The sequence below is a fragment of the Thalassophryne amazonica genome, unplaced genomic scaffold (assembly GCF_902500255.1).
Source record: "Thalassophryne amazonica unplaced genomic scaffold, fThaAma1.1, whole genome shotgun sequence".
Classification (NCBI taxonomy): Eukaryota; Metazoa; Chordata; class Actinopteri; order Batrachoidiformes; family Batrachoididae; genus Thalassophryne; species Thalassophryne amazonica.
The window spans coordinates 17,733-25,644 of record NW_022986524.1 but is presented as its reverse complement, the minus strand read 5'-3'; the positions used below and the strand labels follow the sequence as shown (position 1 = coordinate 25,644).

The 7,912-nt window shown below is 39.7% G+C and overlaps 1 long non-coding RNA gene across 1 annotated transcript; it reads left to right on the top strand.

Moving 5' to 3' along the window:
- The first annotated feature begins 503 nt into the window (after positions 1 to 503).
- LOC117506267 lies at positions 504 to 1,297 on the top strand. The gene is made up of 2 exons (XR_004559416.1): positions 504 to 939; positions 1,109 to 1,297. It is a non-coding gene; the product is annotated as an uncharacterized LOC117506267 (long non-coding RNA).
- Positions 1,298 to 7,912: the final 6,615 nt, after the last annotated feature.

Below are 7,912 nucleotides of genomic sequence, written 5' to 3'. Positions count from 1 at the left end.
GTCCAGTTAAAGTATGTGTGAAATTTAAAACAAATCCTCCTCCTGATGTACATTTCCACTTTATCAGTTCCACCAGTGCAATAACTTACTGTCATCAAGTCAAACCCACCACTCTGTTACTTTATTTTAATGAGTATTGTTCCAACATTTGTTCTTAATTTGTTTCTTTACAGACATGCAGCCGTTGTTGGTGGTTAAAGAAGAAACTCTCCCTGAACACCAGGAATGGAATCTGAGTGTTGACCAGGAGGACATTAAAGAAGAAGAGAAGCTGTGGATAAGTCAGCAGGGGGAGCAGCTTCAGCAGCTGGAGGAGGCAGATCTCACCAAGTTTGGTTTCACTGCCGTCCCTGTGAAGAGTGAAAATGATGAAAAACCAGAGGCATCACAGTTTCTTCAAAGTGATGAGAGCACAGAGGCTGAGCCTGTAGCCAGCAGCTCATCTGTACACAGAACACTGACAGCAGAAGCTGATGGAGAGGACGATGGAGGACCACAACCAGCCAGCAACTCAGGTCCAAACAGTCATTTACAACCAGACACCAGTGGCAGGAGTTCAAACAGTTCTGGAACTGAGAGTGATGATAGCTATGACTGGAAACAGACCAGAGAACTTCAGCCATGTTTTAGCTCTCAAAAAAGTGCCAATATTGTTAGTTCAGGCAATTGCAACATTGCTAAGAAACCAGTTAATTGCTTGAAACATGTAAAAGCATCTGGTCACATTAACAACTCAGTGGAACACAAAGGGAGGCAAGCAAGCAAAAAATCATTTGGCTGTCCTGATGGGGGTAAAAGACAGAAACAGAAGAGCACTCTGAACAAACACAGGACAGTTCATACTGGACAAAAACAGTTTAGCTGTTGTGAATGTGGTCGAACATTTAGACGAAAGGGCAACCTGAACACACACATGATAGTTCATACAAAACAAAAACAGTTTGGCTGTTCTGAATGTGGTCACAAATTTGCACAAAAGCGCTACCTCAATAGACACATGATAATTCATACAGGAGAAAAACAGTTTGGCTGTTATGAATGTGGTCACAAATTTGCACAAAAGTGCTACCTCAACAGACACATGATAATTCATACAGGACAAAAACAGTTTGGCTGTTCTGAATGTGATCAAAAATTTGCACAAAAGAGCTACCTCAATAGACACATGATAATTCATACAGGAGAAAAACAGTTTGGCTGCTCTGAATGTGGTCAGAAATTTGCACGAAAGAGCTACCTTAACAGACACATGATAATTCATACAGGAGAAAAACAATTTGGCTGTTCTGAATGTGGTCGAAGATTTGGACAAAAGGGCAACCTGAACACACACATGATAGTTCATACTAAACAAAAACAATTTGGCTGTTCTGAATGTGGTCAAAGATTCAGACAGAAGAGTGCTCTCAACAGACACATGATAATTCATGCAGGACAAGATAGAGGATAAATTAAAAACAAAATACAAGTTAGAGGTGTTTCTCCAGGTTCTTATGAACAAGAACTTTAAGAAATACCTCATGACAATCCCTGATCACCTAAGTGCCCATGGGGTGCAGATATCTGCAATTAAGGGAACACCATCTGACACCATCTGGAAGATACAATGCAACTATAGACCCTGGGGCAGATTGCACTCTATTAAAAAAGAATTCCAAGAGAAATAAAAGACAACATAGTGTGAAAGACCAGAAGAAAATATGACAAAAGAGAACAAAAACACATGGAAACAACACAGAATTGTTGGATGACTCCAAGAAGAACTGCAAAAGGAAGACATGGGTAAAGAAAGAACAGTACAAAGACTCAAAAATGCAGAACTGGGTCTTGAAGGAGAAAGAATTATAGTTGGAGCACAAGATTAGGGACCTCTAGCAAATTTTTAAAAAATTGCTGGGATTTCACAAAATTATTGATGCTGATTCTGTCAGACAGCTGTTGTGAGTGTAAACCATCTAATATCAGTATGCCAGACCCTCATGGCAGATGGACATTTTACATCCCGACACAACAAGATCTGTCAAAAACTACGTTGCAGAGTATGCAAGGAACTGGAGATGGAAGTAAAGGAAAACATCTGGAAGCATGAGCCAGCACCAGTCTCATCCAACAGAAAAGTTACTGTCTTCTATAACAAGGAGATCCCAGCAGGTAGACATATCGAAAGAGGTGCAATAAAAACTGATATTGTCATTTGGAATAAGCAAGAAAATGACAGCCAAAATTAGTGATACAAAAATCCCCAAAGACTATGGCCTGAACAGGGCTGAAAGGGGAACAATCACAAAATACCAAGACCTTAAAAATGACCTACAAATAACATGGTCACTGAAAGAAAAAACTATTTGCGGTGGGGCGACTGCTTTTAAGAAATACCTCGAGGCAATCCCTGGTCACCCAAGTGCCCATGAGGTGCAGTTATCAGCAATTCTCCATCTTGAAGAGAGCCCTCGGATACAATGCAAGCGATGTTTAGGGTGTAACTGTAGACCCCGGGTCTAGGGCCCTTTGCATTCTGTTAAAAGGAAATCCAAGAAAAAAAACTGTTTGGCTATTGTGAGTGTGGTCAAAAATTTGAACAGACACATGAGAATTCATACATCTGCGACCAGTGCTATAGGGATACATCTCTCCTGTGCCAGCACTCTGCTAGATAACCCACCAGATCACCAAACTACTGATCCTGGCCCTCAGGACCCAAAGAGCCAAAAGAAATGCACCAAACTACAACACTGTAAATTGGTCCACTGTGAAGAAAAAGATCAAACACTACTTTGCTTACTTAAGATACGAGAAGTGGGGCAGCAAAAAAGGCAGTGTTTGAGGAAAGGATAAAAGAGTTGAATCTACCAGCAGAGAAGGAAGAAGACAACATGAATGCAAAATGACAGTCGATTATTAAGTAATCATAGTATTAAGGAAGAAGCCCAAGAAAAAGCAATGAATGATCACCAGTCACTAGGTGAAGGGAGTCAGTGGAAGAGGGAGGAAGAGTAGGTACTACTGTGGGCAATAGAATATGCCAAAAGGAAATACACCAACCAGAGAGAAACATGTAGAGAATAGCAGAAGATATTCCACCACCACTGCCCAAGTAAGAAAGACGCAGCAAATGGGAAACTCACCACCCAAAGACACAACTTTGTCACACAAAAATACTTCATGGAATAAGAAATACAGGCATTGCAAGATGAAATTCACTAAATGGTCAAGGGCAGCATATGTCCTCTCACACAGACCATTGCATCACCAAAAATGACCCTCCTCAGCGACCACATGTTCAGCAAAGTACACCGGAACCAGTCAGCTTCTCAAACAAAAGGCGAAGTAGGAGTTATTCACCACCCCAACAAATCGGGAGTCATTTACCACCCCAACCACAAAACAGTAGTAGGGTGAAATGATTAGTCGAGTAGTTCAAATGATTCAATTACAAAAAATATTTAAGTCAAATTCTGTGCCTCGAAGCGCCATTTAACGGTGTAGTACATATGCCAGGCCTGTGTGTGGCACTGTAACATCCCCAGAAAAAAAAAACAGAAGACTAGAGCATGCGCATACGCCATGTAAGAGCTAATCAATGTAGCACCAAAAGCTACAGCTTTCCAACGAAATACACAGAGGAAAATAAAGCCTTTTAAGAGAAAGACGGTCCACGCTGATCATCTGGAATAGCTTACTGCATGTTTAAAGCGAAGCAATGTGTTTGTCTATTTTTAAAAAACACACAGTCAGGTCTACGTGGGGAGTGAGTGTTGACCCTGCGGCCGGGTACCCACAGTCGAAGTTTGCTGTTTGCCCGGCGGCCTCCTGCTGTCTCTCTGTGCCCGGTGTGAGGGGCCCCGGCCACACAGACAGTCTCTGAAAGAAGATCCTCTCAACAAAAGAGGATCTTCTGTGTTTTGCTCAGATTCACACTGAGTGTTTTGCTTTTTAATTTTTATTTTTTGGGCAACATACAATGGTTCACAAACAGAGTAACTTACACCAAAAAAGCAGTGACTGCGAGGCTTGCTGTTCAAGCTCCAGCTGAAATGCATCTGGTGAATCACAGAGAAAGAGGGATAAATAAATAACACAGGGATCCAGTCCACCAACCTTAAAAAAAAAACAAAAAAACAAAAAAAAAAACCCCTCAAATTTTACAAGTTGGTGAAAAACAAAACAGAAAGCCACATCCCATCGCCATTTCAGCAAAATGTCAGACCTTTGGTGCAGCGACATTGTGCCATTGCTTAGGGAGAGCCCTGGACTATGATGTTGTTTAAAAACACAAATGTACTTTTTATCCGATAACTCAATTATTTGCCAAAATATTCGATAGAATACTCGATTACTAAAATAATCGATAGCTGCATCCCTAAACCATACACAGATGTACTCAGACCCAGCGCAGTGGGAATTAGAAGAAGAATTAGCCAACAAGATTGTGGAAACAAGAAGAATGGACATGCAGGAGCATCCTAAACTGATGAAATTGAACGAAGATAAAATGTTCAAAAGTATTCTACAGAAAGTTAAACGGTGTGAATTATGCAGTAAATTAGCCCCAGGATATTTGGAGAAAAGAGGAGCCAGACTTAAAAAAAAAAAAAAAAAAAAAAAAAAGGAATAGTTAAATCAGACACACATTTTCTGCTTTCAATCCTTCGTCTGCCATCATATTATAATAGTTTTTACAGTGCATGCTGATTACAAATGGATCAGGAAAGTCTGCAATTTACAGCACAAAGTCGATAAGAGGACCAACATGGTGCCATGTTGTGAGTTGATGCCACTCTAATCAAGGCACTCTACAACCACCCCCCCCCCCCACCCCTTCCTTCCGCTCGGCAGCAAACAGCAGAGAGCTATCAACAGCACTTGAGAGGATTCACAGAGGCTCTTCTGTGATCGGAAAATGTTGCGGGTTGGATTGGTATTTTCCGATATGTGAATTACGCCGATCCCGATACTGCATTGGCTCGGTCGCAGCCTTAAAAACAAACAGAGCTCTGGTATCCCAATAGTATCGGTGTCGCCAGATATTCAAATCAGGTATCGGGATTGGATCGGAAGTGAAAAAATATGGATCAGTGCATCCCCAGTCACAGTGGGAAATGCCGTCAGGAGTTCTGCTGTATGCTGGGAAACTTTGTGATTCTCTGAGTGTTGAAATTTTAAATTTTGGGAAAAATATGGAGCTTTTGTTGAGGGGGGGGGGTATAAAGTGAAATTCACAGAAATGATCCCCTCCCTCCCCCTTTCACTTGATTGATCTTTATTATCATGGTTCTTTTTCCCTTTTCTTTTTCTTCTAAACAATTCATACTTGTGGAAATATGAAGTTATAAATTTTAGGGAAAAATTTTCACCCAGAATGTTTCTTCTTTCATTTTTGGTTTATTTGATTCATTGAAACGTGGTTCATCATTCTTCACCACAAAATATTTAATATTTTTGAAAACAAATGCTGTTTGTTGGGAAAACAATAAAATTCACCCAAAATGCTTCTTTTCTTCCAGTTTCTGATTAAATTTTAATTCTGATGGTTTTGATTCATCAAAGCTCTGTTCTTAATTGCAGAATTTTGAAATTTGAATTTGGACAAAATACAGACTTTTGGTCATGAAAACCAGCAGGATGGTGGTTTAGTGATGAGCATTGTTTCCTCACAGCAAGAAGGTCATGTGATCAATTCCCACCTGGGACTTTTCTTTTGGAGTTTACATGTTCTCCCTGTGTTTGTGTGGGTTCTCTCCAGGAGCTCAGGCTTCCTCCGACATCCAAAGACACGCAGGTTAGATGGATTGGAAACATTCAATTGTCCATAGGTGTGCATGTGGGTGTGAATGTGTTTGTTTGTGGGTGTGTGGCCCTGCGACAGACTGGCGAGGGTGTACCCCGCCTCACGCCCTATGACCCTTAATTCATGGGTTAAAGTTATCCGTCACCGCGACGGATTTCCATCATTTGGAAAATTTAACCACACATACGCTTGCGCACGTGGTGTCATGCGTGTTTTGGGGCCGAAATATGATAGTCTCACTGTCAAAGCAACATCCCATTCTGCGCTAATCAAAACAGCAGCAATGTCAGCGTGGACTGCGGAGGAAGGGACTGTGTGAATTTTCACTCCTCTCCGCTCTGTTTACTGCTTGCTATGAGCCACGGTCCTCCTCCTCTCTGTCTTTGTGGGAACATTGGCAGACACTCCCCAAGTAGAGCAGGGCGTGGCTTTGCTTTGAACCAATGAAGCAATGATCCGACTCTGCTTCGATGGTTTGTTGCTTTATCTTAATTTTCCCCCGCTAAACCCTAAAGAGCATATGTCTGTGAGTAATATTTACCTTTTTTATATTAAACCGACCTGTTATGGTCTTCTAAAACAGTTGATAGATGTATTTTATAACTTAAAAACGGGACCGATGCTAACGCGTTAGCATGTCTATGGCGTTTTCAATGATAAAGTTAGCATTAAGCAGTTCGCATCTCAGCACAGTTTGTGTGCATGTTTTGTGCATAAGTAATGGCTTAGTGTTTGTTGTCGTAAAAGAGGCAAATGTATTACGAATTATAATTTATTTATTTTTTATTTATATATTAATAATAATAATAATCAGAAGAATCAGAATCGCCTTTATTGTCACTGTAATTTCCATTACGAGATTTGAGTGCAATTCCAAAAAGGTGCTTTCCGTGGTGAGTAATTTTTAGCCAAATGAAAGATAGTGAAATTTAACGGCAAATTATTCAGAGTATATGCACAACTAATATAAACATAAGGTAAAATAAAATGAAATGTAGACTAAGTAATGTAAAACGAGAATTATATACAACTGGTTAAGTTTAATGACAATTTGTTTCGGTCAAACCACATCTAAGCTGTGTTTTTACACACAAAAATAAAATGGAGTAAACTGCACATTTGTGTCTTTTTCATGAAAATATCTTATTAAAGATCACATATTACACTTTAGTCAGGCCTTTAAAATACTTTTGTGGACTCTTGCTGTAATATGTTGTCAGTGGTTGAGATAGTTTCTGTAGGCATCTACAAATGCTCATAATTGGATGAAACCTGATGGAAATCAAAATAAAACAAAACATTACTCCAGGTATGTTTTTGACGAGAATATAACATCATAACTTTATTACAAGGTCAAACGTTGATGTTGCGTGATAAAGGCCTTTTAATAATAACTCCAAGAAATAATGGCAAAACTCACATGTAAGTAAAAAAACAACAAAAACATGATTAATCGATTACTAAAATAATCGTTAGTTGCAGCCCCAGCTTGTTTTAGGAGTGAGAGCATTTTACAGATTAAATGTGAATAAGCCAGTTTTGAGTTTCTCAGTGCGCATGCATTTTCAAAACTGGTGACAGTGTTACTTTGTGCACAGCAGAACAACGTCAGTTGCTTTAGGCCTTAATTTTATATTTTATTGACTGTACAGCGACACAGCACCCATTTGGTGCATTTACCGGATTAGAACAAATCAAAATACTACAGAAAACAAAGAATTTTTACTTGACAGTTTGAAGTGCGTTTTCTTTGTTTCAGAAGATTTGATACCCATTAAAATTCACCAGAATATACAAAATTTGATTTGCTCTTTTAAAAGATTTCTGGGGGAGGACCCCCAGACCTCCCATAATCAATAGTGTGTTTTTACTTCACAGATTGAAGTGACTTTTCTTTGTTTCAGTGGGCTTCATACTCATTACAATTCACCAGAATATACAAAATTTGACTTGCTCTTTTAAAAAAATTCTGTGGAGATCCCCCAGACCCCATAGTTTGAAGTGAGTTTTCTTTGTTTCAGAGGGCTTCATACCCATTACAATTCACCAGAATATACAAAATTTGACTTGGTTTTTTTAAAAAAATTCTGGGGGAGAACCCCCAGACCCCCCCCCCCCCCCGTA